General features: G+C 41.5%; 2 protein-coding genes across 9 annotated transcripts in view; one reads left to right on the forward strand and one right to left on the reverse strand.

Moving 5' to 3' along the window:
- Positions 1-13,338, reverse strand: part of LOC102748592 (putative E3 ubiquitin-protein ligase HERC6) — a 580,669-nt gene that overhangs the window by 185,950 nt on the left and 381,381 nt on the right. The gene's annotated exons all lie outside the window — the stretch shown is intronic.
- ABCG2 (ATP binding cassette subfamily G member 2 (JR blood group)) overlaps positions 1-13,338 on the forward strand; it is a 149,262-nt gene that overhangs the window by 85,370 nt on the left and 50,554 nt on the right. Inside the window, exon 1 of one of the 8 annotated variants that reach the window (XM_081812172.1) lies at positions 7,067-7,496. The exons of 6 other annotated variants lie outside the window; for them this stretch is intronic. The gene's annotated coding sequence lies outside the window, so the exon portion shown is untranslated. Of the gene's footprint in view, positions 1-7,066; positions 7,497-10,848; positions 11,844-13,338 lie in introns of those variants that run through there. One more of the 8 variants, XM_081812169.1, reaches the window with a different exon arrangement.

A 13,338-nucleotide genomic window follows, 5' to 3' on the forward strand; every position in this document is an offset into this window, starting at 1 on the left:
GGGAGGACAAATTTTCCCTCCACCAATTCAGATCCCGTGGGGTCGGGAGGAGCTGAAAGTTAACTGACAACAGATTAAAGTAGAAAAGATAAGGTTTATGGGGTTTATATACCAACTTGATAGGGGCAAAGGGGGGTAGGAGAGAGGACTTCCATGCCCACTTTTAGGAAAGACAAATGGGCTTTTAGAGAAATAAATTAAAGTATGACAGTTTGTGATAAAGCTTGTTTATGCAATTTCTTATCCGGGTGTGAGTGGTGGGTCTTTTTCCTGGCAGCGAAGCTTCCCTGAGAAGGGATTTATGGCTGTTTTACTCTCTGAAGGCTTTGCCTTTAGTCAGATAAGGGAAGCTCCAAGAAGGCTTCTTTCAGCATCAGTTATATCTCAAATGTCTTCAGTTTAATATAATATTCAAACCAACTCGGTGGGGCTGGGTGGTGATGTGGGGAACAAAGGCAAAAAGAAATGTAGATAAAATTAAATTTTCTTATAACCGGCAGCCCATTGACAAATACTTGAGGCAGGCAGAGTACAACGGTCCTCCAGGAACTGCCATGTGAATGCCTTGCTAGAGGGAAAAACAACCTTAGCTTGACAATAGCTAGGCCTTCAGGATTCTGTGAGTCTTCTTTAGTGTATGAAAATCCTTTTGGAAACTTCCTTTGGCTTTACCTCCCCTAATTCCATGATATATAATCAGTTGTTCCTCGCAATCCCTGGGCAGTCCTTTCTGTCCACGGGTCCTGTCCCCATGCCTTAATAAAAATACCTTTTTGCACCCAAGACATCTCAAGAATTTTTTCTTGGCCTTTGGCTCTGAACCCCAACATTTCCACATCAGGTATTAGCATCCTCTTTGTTTCCTTAGGGCCTTGTGGTAGGCAGAATAATGGCCTCCCAAAGATGCCATGTCGTAATAGCTAGAAGGTAAATGTGTTAGTTTGCCTGTCAAAGGAGAATTAAGGTTGCCAATGAAATTAAGGTTGCTAATCAAATGACTTTAAAATAGAAAGATTATCAGGGCTTATCTACTGTGTCTAATGTGATCACAAGAGTCCTTCAAAGTAGAAGAGGGAAGCAGAACAAAGAGATACGATAACAGAAGCAGGGTCAGAGTGATGCTCTGCTGTTGGCTTGGAAGCTAGAGGAACGGGATCATGAGCCAAGGGATGCGGGTGGCCCCTAGAACCTGGAAAAAGTTCCAGAAAGGAATGTAGACCTGATGACATCTTTGATTTTAGCCCAGTCAGGCCCAGTTTGGACTTTTGACCTATGGAAATATAGACTAATACATTCTTGTTGTCTTAAGCCGTTAAGTTTGTGGGAATTTGTTATGGCAGCCATAGGAAACTAATACAGGTCTATTCCAGGGTTTAGCATTTTCTCAAATCCCTGTCCTTGCTTTCACACAATACCTTCAGCAGATCCTCCAACTTCAGAGAGAATGTACATTTCTTTCAATTTTCTTTCTTTCCCTAATTAAAACATTTATCTGCATGAGGACTCATCCTCACTCCCTTCCCTTCTGCCATAATTAAAAAAAAAGTTTCCTTTTCTAATGCTAATTCCTCTGGATTCCATTTCCATTCCCTTCTTAAGGGTCCTTATTATACCAGGTAACCACCTTTTTTTCTTTATGACTTGTCCTCTTGGCATGCACACATATTCCAGCCTGCCTAACTTAACCAAATAAGAAATATATTCTTTGAACCCCAAGATGATTTTAAGAGATACTCCTATCTCTTACCTTCTTGTTCCTGGCAGCGAAGTGAAACCTTTGATAAGAGTTATCTACACCTGTTTCCACTTCTTCACTTACTCATCAGTGTTCAAGCCCTTTGTAGACTGACCTTTCTCTCGTGGAGTTCATCAAAGGTCTCTGGTATCTCTGAAAAGAGCCATGGGGAAACACAGTGCCTACAGCCTCTTGCACTGTTTTTTATTTGCTTTTTTATTGGTTTTTATTTGGGAGTAGTGAAAATAAATATACCTGGACCCATTACAGATGTTATATACATAACCCAAATGCCCCCAGGTCCATAATAAGCCCTGTCTGAAACCTGGACTTGCGAGGGGAAAATTGACCCTGAGAAGTTTACCACTTGGAGTAAGCACTAAGGAAGGTACTGAGTCCTTACCAGCTCCTTGCACTTGGTGGCTAGGCTGGTGAATAGACTGAGAGCTTGGGGCAGCTGGGAAAGGCTAGGAAGGTATTAAAACTCCTATGAGAAAGATGAAGGGAGCTTTGAGAGTAGAGCAACTGATTCATGGAGTTACAGGCCCAGGAAGTTTGTTCCTTTAATGAGAATACTGTTTTTGATTTTGCTTTGGTTGCCATTCTTATAATAAGCCATTCCGTTTATCAGCATTAAATGAATTTGTACCCTTTGCCTGTGTCTGTTGCTGACGTTCCACCAAGCACTAATACCCTGGCGAAGACCATACGGGCAAGTCCCTCACTGGTGTGATTGTTGAAAAGGCAAATTACTACCACCCTCCACCCCAGAAAAAAGAAAAACTTCCCATTATTTTTGGAGTTTTCCAAAAGTGAGGTTTAACTGATTTTACGAATGAGTCTGTCTGCTCCCTTCACCCGAAGTCATCTTCCCTATTTGTCTGTTTATATCCATACATACTGCCTACAAAACAACATGGTGACACCTCACCCCTGCCAGTGCCCATTTAAGATCTTCAATGTGTGTTTCATAGGTGTAGACTCCAGATGGCCCCAAAGCTTTCAATTAGGATTGGAAAGAAATCCTACTTTGGATAATTCTGTGGTTTGATTGCAAGGCTCGTAAAATATGACAGTGACTTCAACTAGCTTGGAGAGAGCCCACCAGATCAATGTTCATCAGAGATCCAGTCTCCTGTGTCCTTGTTCTGCAACTTAAGAAATCAATAGAGAGAAATGGGAAAAGGCCTTACCTAGGAAATTTATGAATAAACCACAAATGATCATTAAACATTAAAAAAGTTTACTCTCACTAAGTCAAGAGATGTACATTGAAATACTGCCATTTGTTATCAGATTCAAAGAGATTAAAATTATTATTCTATCCAGTATTTGTGAGAGCTCAGATGAGCAAGCGACCTTTTAAATTGTTAGGAGACTGTGAATTTGGCATGGATTATTTTGTGGGAAATCTGGCTATATGTATTAACAGTTGTTTGTTTTTTTGTATTAAATTTTTTTTTTAAGATTTTATTGATTTATTTGACAGAGAGAGAGCGAACAAGCAGGGGGTACAGCAGAGGGAGAGGGAGAAGCAGGCTTCCCGCTGAGCAGGGGGCTGTGTGGGGCTTGATCACAGACCCTGAGATCATGACCTGAGCTGAAGGCAGATGCTTAACTGACTGAGCCACCCAGGGGCCCCTGTATTAAAAGTTTTTAAATGAGCAATACCTTTTGCCTAAGCAGTGCCCCTTCTGGAATTTATCTGGATGTGTGTGATGACATAGCTACAGGGATGTTTTGTGAATAATAGGAAGACTAGTTAAATTAATTATGGTATATAACAAACCATTGAATACCATGCAACTATTCATTTTATTTTTTTATTTTTATTTTTTTTAAAGATTTTATTTATTTATTCATGAGAGACAGAGAGAGAGAGAGAGAGGCAGAGGGAGAAGCAGGCTCCCAAGGATCAGGGAGCCTGATGTGGAACTCGATCCCAGGACCCTGGGATCATGACCTGAGCCGAAGGCAGACGCTTAACCATCTGAGCCACCCAGGTGCCCCGCAGCTATTCATTTTAAAGTTGTAGAAAGATACCCAATGACAGGGAACCATGTTTGCAGTTTACAATGTAGCAGTTTACAAAATAATAATAGTTGTCATCTATTGAGTGCTAACCAGTGTTAATAATTCTGTTCAGGGTTTTATACACATTATCTCAATCAATCTTTCTAACTCTCCCGAGAGATTTTTTCCCAATTACCAATAACCACCTAAAGACCAAGTAATTAGCACAAGTGCAAATCTCCAGGGTTGTGAGACCCAGGATACGATGCAGGCTATCTGACTCCAGCGATGATGACTTTTGTCCCTGTACTTATTGCATATAAGCCCATTTTTGTTTTTTTAAAAAAATACATATGCACAGAAAAAGACTAAAAGCAGATAGTATGTGGTTGCTGGGTTACAAGTCATTTTTATTTTCATCTTGCTTGATATTACAACAAGGGAGAGAAAAAAAGTTTAGTTAAATGGGAGAAAGAAAAAGTACCAGAATGAGAACACATTCAGCGGGAATCCTAATACTGGGCTTTGCAAATACTGGGCAGTTGCTCTTTTCTGGCAATATGAAAGAGGTTATGAGGTGGAGGGCAGAGAGCAGCAGTCTCAGAAGCTGTGAGCGCCCCCATTTATCCTCCCAACTTTCGACCTTGTGCAACTGGTCTCCTTTGGAACTGGTGACTCATCTGTAAATCAGGAAGGTCATCTTTAGGTTCCTCCTTCCCTCTATTCTGTGACCTAAAACACCCAAACACTAAAAGAGAAGACAGGGCATTTAAGATAATTAGCCCTAAATAAAATGCTAATTTATAAGCTAAAATGACTCATTTCCTTAATAATACAATACATTCATGAAAGGCTGGCTTTAATCTGAATTTATCAAACAGAATTTGATAGCAATGATCAGCTTTAGCGAGTATTAGAGTGAGATTAGGAATTAATGTAACTTTAGCAAACATACACACTGATCTATCAATATGAAAAAAATCAAACTGTTTAAAAAATTAGACTAGAAACAAGGTAGAAAGTTTTTTGTTCTAGTGATTTTTAGCCCTATTTTAGGTGAGGCTCTGTCTTTAAGTATTGTCATGTGTCTTTTACTGACTAAAACACTATTTTATTGATTTGCTTTTTTTTAAAGGTTTTATTTATTTATTTGTAGGAGAGAGAGAGAGAACATAGCAGGGGGAGTGGCAGGCAGAGGGAGAAGCAGGCTCCCCCTCAGCAAGGAGCCCCTTGTCGGACTCCATTCCAGGACCCCTGGGACCATGACTTGAGCCGAAGGCAGATGCTTAACCGACTGAGCCACCCAGGCGTCCCTTATTGATTCACTTTTAAACAAAATTCTTTTTTCCAATATAAAAGTTGTATATCTGCATTAAAAAAAATTTAGAAAATTACACTAACATAGAAGGAAAAAAAGAACCATAATGTCACAACCCAGAAAAATAACATTTTCTTGTATTACAAGCTATTTTCTATGCATAAGTTTTTGGTTTGTTTACGTTTTACCTATTGCAGAATACTATATTCAACTTATTATCCTGGTTTTTTTTAAATGTGCTTTTTATCAATTTTATGTGTATTTCCCCCCCATTTTTGTAAGTCCCTCTTGGAATTGCCTTTAGAATTTGCTGGCAATTTAAAAAGTCTTTACTGACATCAGTAAAGCTTTGTTCTTTAGAGGGTGTTTTTAAATTTTGCAGTTATTAAGAGCCATCTCTGAAAAATTTTTCTCAGTCTTGGCTTAAAGTGACAAATATATTGGTATATGGGTCTTTAAATGAACTCAAAATTAATCCAAAAAACCAATTTCACCCAAATGTTTGGGTGCATCATGGATATGTACTTTAAAATCCTTTAAGGGGCACCTGGGTGGCTCAGTCGGCTAAGCTTCTGCCTTCGGCTCAGATCATGATCCCAGGGTCTGGGGATGGAGCCCTACATCTGGCTCCCTTGAGCTAATTGAATTTAAATTAAAAAACAGAAAAAAGTATACAGTATGGTATTTTTAATATTCTAAAAAGTTAGATATAATTAATTTCTTATTTAGGCTTCCTGGCTAAAACTTCTCCCTTTTAAAGTAGGCTCCACACCCAACTAGGGCTTGAACTCCCGACCCTGAAGTCAAGGGTCACACACTCTCCCAACTAAACCAGCGGGATGCCCCATGACTAAAGATTTCCTCTAACGGGTTAAGAATTAACAGTAATTCCTAGTGTTGCTTTAAATAACTTGATTTTTTAAAAAAGATTTTATTTATTTGAGAGAGACAGATAGTGACAGAGACAGCGAAAGAGAGCACAAGCGGGCAGGAGAGGGAGAAGCAGGCTCCCGCTGAGTAGGGAGCTCGAGGACGTGGGGCCCGATCCCAGGACCCTGAGATCATGACCTGAGCTGAAGACAGACACTTAATTGACTGAGCCACCCAGGTGCCCCTAAATAACTTGATTTTTGTTTGTAAATGGCAAACCAGAAAATAGATGCAGCAGGCAAATTGTGGGAAAGCCATACACACTCATGAAGCCTGATAACCAAACCTTTTCTTGAATATGCACACTTTCCAGCTTTTCTACGCGAACAGTATTGCGGAGAAGTATTTATTACAAGAGTGTGCACAATACAATTAAACCGTTCATAGCAATATTGTCATTCAACTGCCCCCCCCCACCCCGCCTCTTAGATTAAGTTCCTGAATTTATTGTCCTGGGGCTTAAGCACCTAATTTCTCAGAAGCTCATTCAAAAGAGACCTACTTGCTCTCGGGGTGGGCACCGTGTGTGACAGAAAAAAAAGAAAAAAAAAAAAAACCCTCGGGATCAGCGTCCCCCGGAGTATAGGGGCGCGGGACACAGACAGTGACCAAATCCATTCGGCTAGAGCAGGTATTGATCAGCCCGGGTCCTGCTGTTCCTTTCGTACAAACCCCGGAGGCGGTAGTTTTGGGTTTGTCCATGCGCGCTCCGGGAGAGTCACCCCCGTGACTTGGGCCCCGCAAGAGGGTGGCCGTCGATCCAATGCCCCGCCGGGTCTCCGAGCAACCCATCCACGCGCTCCTCCCCGGCTCAGGGTGCTTTAGCGCGGCCAGACAGGCGGCACTGCTCCTATCATCCGCCTCCGGGCTCCGACCCCGAGGGAGCCGCCGCCCTGCGCTCTACCGGCCTGCAGCCGGTGGATAGGGAGGCGAAGCCCGCGGCGGCGCTGCCTGCACTCGCCTCCTCGCCCTCTGGCCGACCTGGCCAGCGGCCCGCCGCTCCTGACCGTCACCGTGCCCCCGGGCGGGCGCCTTCCCAGCCCACTAGGGGCGTGTGTGAGTGCCGGCCCGCCGGGAGCGCGCGGACACCGTGGGTGGTGTCGGAGCCGAGCGCTTCGATCTAGGAAGGTCGCCCCACGGGCTGGGGGATGGGGGTCTGCTGCGCGCGCCGGCTGTGTCCTGAGTCCTGCGTAGTTAGAGATCGAGTCCAGAGCGCGCAGGATGCAAGAGGGAGTCCCGGACCGTCCCGCAGAGATTGGGAGTCGCAGGAAGGAAGCAGCCTGGAAAGGAGCCAGGGAGATTTTGGAAAAGCTCTTCACGATTTAGAAAGCACAGTACAGATGCTTGATGCCATTGTTAGGAGCTGCTTCCTTAGGGTATGTTTGGAAGGTTTGGCTGACTCAGCTCGGCGTCTGCATAAACGATTGTTAGTGCTCTGCCTCTGAGCACACGGACTCTGAGATCAAAGACCTCGGTTGAACTGAACCTCTGTTAAGCTGAGTGAGTAAATGGTGAAAACCATTTGGGATGTTGTGTGGCTTGAAAGATTGGTGGGTATTGCATGGACGTTTGGCAGAAAATAGAAAACCTCAGTTGAGACGACTAGGTTTTAGTTAGTCCTTCCCAATTTCATTGGAGTGTAAAATCCAAATTGAGAATTCAGTTTGGTTTTCCAGAAATCAATGCCCTGGTGCAAACTGATTTTGTCTGGTGGTGTGTGTTAAGAACCAGTTGGTAAAACTTCTGCCTTTCTCCAAACGTATGAAATAAGAGTTGATAGATAGTAGATGGATAAAAACTTACTGAGCACGGGAGTCACTACAAGGTAGGAGAGAAATTTGTTAATATTAGTACTTTTAAAGGGATTAACCAATATATTTTATGTCTTTTTTCTTAGCTCCAGGACATAAATTTTTGTCCACAACTCTGGATGGCTTGCTAAAAAGTTACTGATCTCCCTTTTGTAATTTTTTTTGTGGATAGTTGGTTTTTAATGATTGACTTCAAAAATTTAACCAGCTTATTACAGTTATTATTAAAAATAGTACTAAAGCAGGGCACCTGGATGATTCAGTTGGTTAAGCATCTGCCTGTGGCTCAGGTCATGATCCCAGTGTCCTGCTCAGTGGAGAGCCTGCTTCTCTCTCTCCCCCTGCCCCCCACTCATGCTCTCTCTCTCTTAAATAAATAAATAAAATCTTAAAAAAAAATAGTACTGAGGAAGTTAGAACAATACAGAAAAATACAAGACCAAAAAAATTAGATTGTAAATTTACAGTTACAAATATAACTGTAATGTTGCCCAGTTCTATTTTCTTGCTTAATAGTGGAAATATAAAATCTCATTCCATTTTTAGAAAAAAATAGGTTTATAGAAACAAATGTGTATCAGTTATCTTTGTTCCAGCAAGAGCATTCAGCAAGAACTCCCTGAGTTCTCTGAGCATTCAGCAAGAACTCCCTTAGGAAACACATTCTTTTGTGTTAAGAAGCTGTTAAAATACACTTACAGCCAAAATCTATTTTTGCATTTATTTTTATTAAGCATCCATGAAACATTTGAGGTGAGCATAAGTATTCCAAGTGGAAAATAAAATACAAGCACGCGTAAAGGGAAGCGCATTAAAATGGACTTGGACAGATGCTGTGCAAATTAAAGTTGCATTCTGGAAGCCGTAATATAAAGGGATGATTAGTCACACAATTCAGTGAGGATAAAGGGGGAAACATACCAGCTCCATAGAAAAGCTTTTCCTGGCATTTACAAAAGATGCAGAGGAGACTATAAATCCCATGTGCCCATCCATGTAGTACCTGTAGTAGTGCATTTTCTAGGACTGTTCGCTGTAGTTGCAATTTTCCTTATCCTAAGGGTTATGAGAAACCCTTGTTGGATGCTGAGACACTGTGGTCACACATGCTACTGTTTGATGGTTTGGGGTATATCCGGGGATAAATCTAGATTTTTTAGATGGGTGGTTGGATCTCGTGTTATTTAAATACCCTATATTTCTCTGTCAGGAATTTTTGATAGAAGTTTGGCAGCAGTTAAAGGTTGTATCAAGAGGGAAGGCTTAATCTGTGTTGCTTACTGGGGTAATAGGTTAGGGTTGAGATTTTTAGTGAAAATTAAAGAACCTGAATGACCATCATCTCTGTAGGAATAGGATATATGGGTCTACCTACAGGAAGCTAAAGTTTATCCTTTAAAATATCAGTTCCCAGTTCACGAACCAGTGATGATAAAGTATCTTGATGGTTGGGCTTCATTTTACACCCCCGCCCAACAGCTTTACGAGACAGCTCACATATCCTATGGTTCACCTACTTAAAGTGCAGTTTGTAGAACCGTCACATTTCATCATCCTCTCCCCTCAAAGTCTACTAGCAGTTACTCCCCCTTCTCATTATAGCCACCCCCCACCACCACCGTTTTTTGAAGCAGGTATTCTTCTTCGCGGGGAGACTGTTAGAAAGTGGATATCTAATTTTTGAGCCATACCATTAGCTTATTCATAGAGATAGATATTCATTCAGAGAATCATAACATTGAAAGTTAGCAGTGTACTGGTTGTTTAAAAACCCACGTGGGTGGGTGTGACTAAAGCAAAAATGCTGTTCTCATCATGATTCCAATGAAGTTTTGTTTTTGACAGAAGGGTGGAATAAAATCTTGGCAAGGTCTGAAACCACATTGAATGAGGTTTCTTGCACTTTACTGGTCACTAGCCCAATCTCTTTGGGTTTGCAACTGAAAAAATCTTACTACTCTTTAGACAGGAGCTGGCTGGAAATTAGAACTTGGGGTCAGGTAGCATTAGGTAGTTGTCATTTCACTGGTATTAAGTTCTTCGAGTTATCTGGAAGAATAAAATTGGAAGTCTGTTCCCTGGAGCTACAGACGACTCCTTGTGTTCTGACTTATAGGTAGATACATATCTCCCCACCCCTCAGGGAGATGTGTTCCATCTAACCTCCGAGAATGCCATCCCAACCCAGAGGCAAATTGAAGTGTTTTGAATTTTTCAACAAAAAGCAAATTGCTATGTTTTTCTCCCTTCACTATTTCCACCTATAAAAGTGATATGGTTTTGAAATATAGGTGAGGTTTGCTGGGGTGAGGTTCGGAGCCGACGACCAAGAAAGAATTCCTGAGATGTCTTTGGTCCAAAATGGTGGTTTTATGAAAGCACGGGGACAGGACCCTGGGGGCAGACAGAGCTGCACTGGGGTTGGGAGGTACAATTGATTTTGTACTATGGGGTTGGGGGAGGTAAGGAAAAGGGAGGTTTTCAAAAGAACTTTCATATGCTGAAGAGGACCTGCAAGATCCTAGAGGCCTTGCCATTGTCAAGTTAAGGTTGTTTTTCCCTCTAGCAAGGCATAAAATAGTTGGGAGCCTCCTGGAAGAATGTCACACATATCCCGCCTGGGAGTGTACGGTGGGGGGGGGGGGTGGTTGCAGGGTGTCTGCTTGTGCTTTGTCCTCAGCTTGCCTTCTGCTCCCTCATCATAAGGAAGAGGGGCAAATCACCTCTGGAGAACAGTTTACAAAAGGTAAGCTTCCTGCTCTTCCTTCCTTCTCAGTGTAATAGAGTTAGCCCGGAAAGCTTGGCTTTTAGGAGGATCTCACAACTCTCATATCATTTGAATTTCAGCTAATCATAAATATGCCAGGGTAAGAAGAAAAAGATGTTATTGTTGTGTTATTCTTTATAAAACAATGGTTTTCAGAATGCATATAGTGGTGACTGGGTTTGTATAGCTCTTGATGAAGTTTTCAAGAGCACAGATGGCATTTTCTTTTTAAAGATTTATTTATTTGAGAGAGAGAGAGAGAGAACAAGAGAGCACAAGCGGGAGAAACAGAGGGAGAGGGAGAGAGAATCCCAAGCTGACTCTTTGCTGAGTGTAGAGAACTGACGCGGGTCTCAATCTCAAGACCCTGAGATCATGCCCTGAGCTGAAACCAAGAGCCAGACACTTAACCGACTGAGCCACCCAGGTGCCCCAAAGGTGGCATTTTAAGTCTGACATTATGCTTTCATTATAAATATTGAAAAAATGTTGGGGTTCTTTCATTATTGATTTTAATTTGCTGTTTTGAAGTAATTTGTAGGCTAACTGAAAAGTTGCAGAAAAATAGAGTACAGAGAGTTCCCATAACATCTTGTATTAATTGTAGTAAAATTGTCAAAACTAATAGATTCACCTTGGTGCGATATTATAATACTGTTATCAGTGCTATAGACTTATTTGGATTTCACTGGCTTTTCACTGTCCTTTTTCTGTTCAGGATCCAGTCTAGGAACTTGTGAAGAGTACTGGTCAGTTATTTTGTAGACTGTTCCTCAATTAGTACTTGAGGTTTTCTCATGATTAGATTGAAGTTATGCATTTTGGGAAAAAATACCAGAAGGAATCTCAGTGCATCACGTCCGGGACACATGACGTCTTTTTGCTGATGTAAACCTTGATTAAGGTGCTATTTGCCTGGTCCCCAGTGGAAAGTTATTTTTCGCTTTGTAATTAGTAGATAGCTTGGAAGAACAACTTGGGCTGTGCAAATATCCTGTTTCTCCATAAACTTTAATTCACTAATTTTATCATCCATTGGTAGAACTTGATGTACATTGTACTATATTGTTCTTACTGATTTATTTAAAAGATTTTATTTATTTGAGAGAGAGAGCACGAGCGGGGAGGGGCAGAGGGAGAGGAGAGAGACCATGTGAAACAGACTCTGCACTGAGCGTGAAGCCCGACATGGGGCTCGATCCCACAACTGAGACATGACAACCCGAGCTGAAACCAAGAGTCGGACACTTAACCGACTGAGCCATCCAGGTACCCCTGTACTATATTGTTCTGATTAAACATTTTTTTTTCTCATTTCTTCTATGTTTACTGACTAGAATTCTTCTTCTCCATTTATTTATTCAACTATTTGTATCAGTATAGATTCATGGATATTTGTTATTTTATGGGTTTTTATTTAACTTGCTGCTCAAACTGTTCCAGCTTTGGCCACTAGAACTTTCTTTAGGTTGGCCTCTGTGCCCTTTTAACATACCACTTGCCCCCTTGCCCCCCACTCTAAAGCTTTATCCTTACATTCTGGTACCACAGAATGCTCCAGGCTCGTTTTATATTTTCCATGTCCCAACCCTGGAATCACCCATTTCTCCAAGACACTCTGGCTCCTTTTTTTGAGAAACCAAGATCTGGGCACTAAGTATGTTACTGGAGTTACTTTGGGCTTTTTAAGTGCATTTCTACAAGAGGGCTTTTTAAGTGCATTTCTACAAGAGGGCTTTTTAAGTGCATTTCTGCATTAAATGTTACTGGAGTTACTTTGGGCTTTTTAAGTGCATTTCTACAAGAGGGCTTTTTAAGTGCATTTCTACAAGAGGGCTGATGCTTTAAGTTAACCTTGGATTGGGATGATGAACTGTCTGGGTACTTTTATCACCTCAGGTGAAGTAGGTTTCCGATAAAGAGCAATTTTTGTAAATCCTGGCTGTAATATACCTATGTGCAGGATTAAGCAGAAGTTTTTTTGTTGTGTTGTTTTGTTTTAACCTATAGGTAACAGCAGCAAGAGAAATAGAAGGAACATGGAGTCAGACAGGCTAAGTTTTTCTCTGCTATAATTCCCCATTGTCAACGTTTTATTTCATTTTTCTGGAGCATGGGCAGAGGTCTGTCTTCTGTAACTGCTTCAGACTGATTTAGGGCACAGTGGGGCTTTGGAATAAAAGGATTTGACATGATGTAGGATGTATTTTGGTCCCTTGTTTTAATGGAGGGCGTATCAGAGGTAGTTGCTCATCTGAGAGCTTGGATATTTTCCTACATAGTTTGGCACTATATAACATCATTAACTTTACCCTGAAGTATATTCCAAGCAATAGTAACAGTATAGTTAAACCCAATTTTTCATTCCCTCTAAAATTGATCTGATACCAATGGTTATCCAAGAGAATATCACTAAACCAGTCCCCAGCCCACCTTGAAAAGAGTGTGGTGGTCAAGAGCCTGTTGTGGCCAAGTGGTTCACTGTTTGATTTTATTTATATGGGTTCTTATTTCCGAGGAGGAGTTAATATAGGTGTGGCAAAGGGTATTGGCTGTCATAGAGACTCTGCCTTGTTCAGCAAGCAATCAGGGAAATTACTAAGAGGCATTTCTATGGAAACCAGAGAAAAACCAGGTTAATGGTTGGAACAAATTATAAACCCAGTATCTGAATTCTGAAGGCTGCCAGTGAGGTTTCTAGATGTCAGGCTCAAGTGGAAGGGGAGCAGGCAGCAGCAATCTGATGGATTTTTCTGCTTTGTTG

The sequence above is a fragment of the Leptonychotes weddellii genome, chromosome 2 (assembly GCF_054177405.1).
Source record: "Leptonychotes weddellii isolate Sample4059 chromosome 2, ASM5417740v2, whole genome shotgun sequence".
Taxonomy (NCBI): domain Eukaryota; kingdom Metazoa; phylum Chordata; class Mammalia; order Carnivora; family Phocidae; genus Leptonychotes; species Leptonychotes weddellii.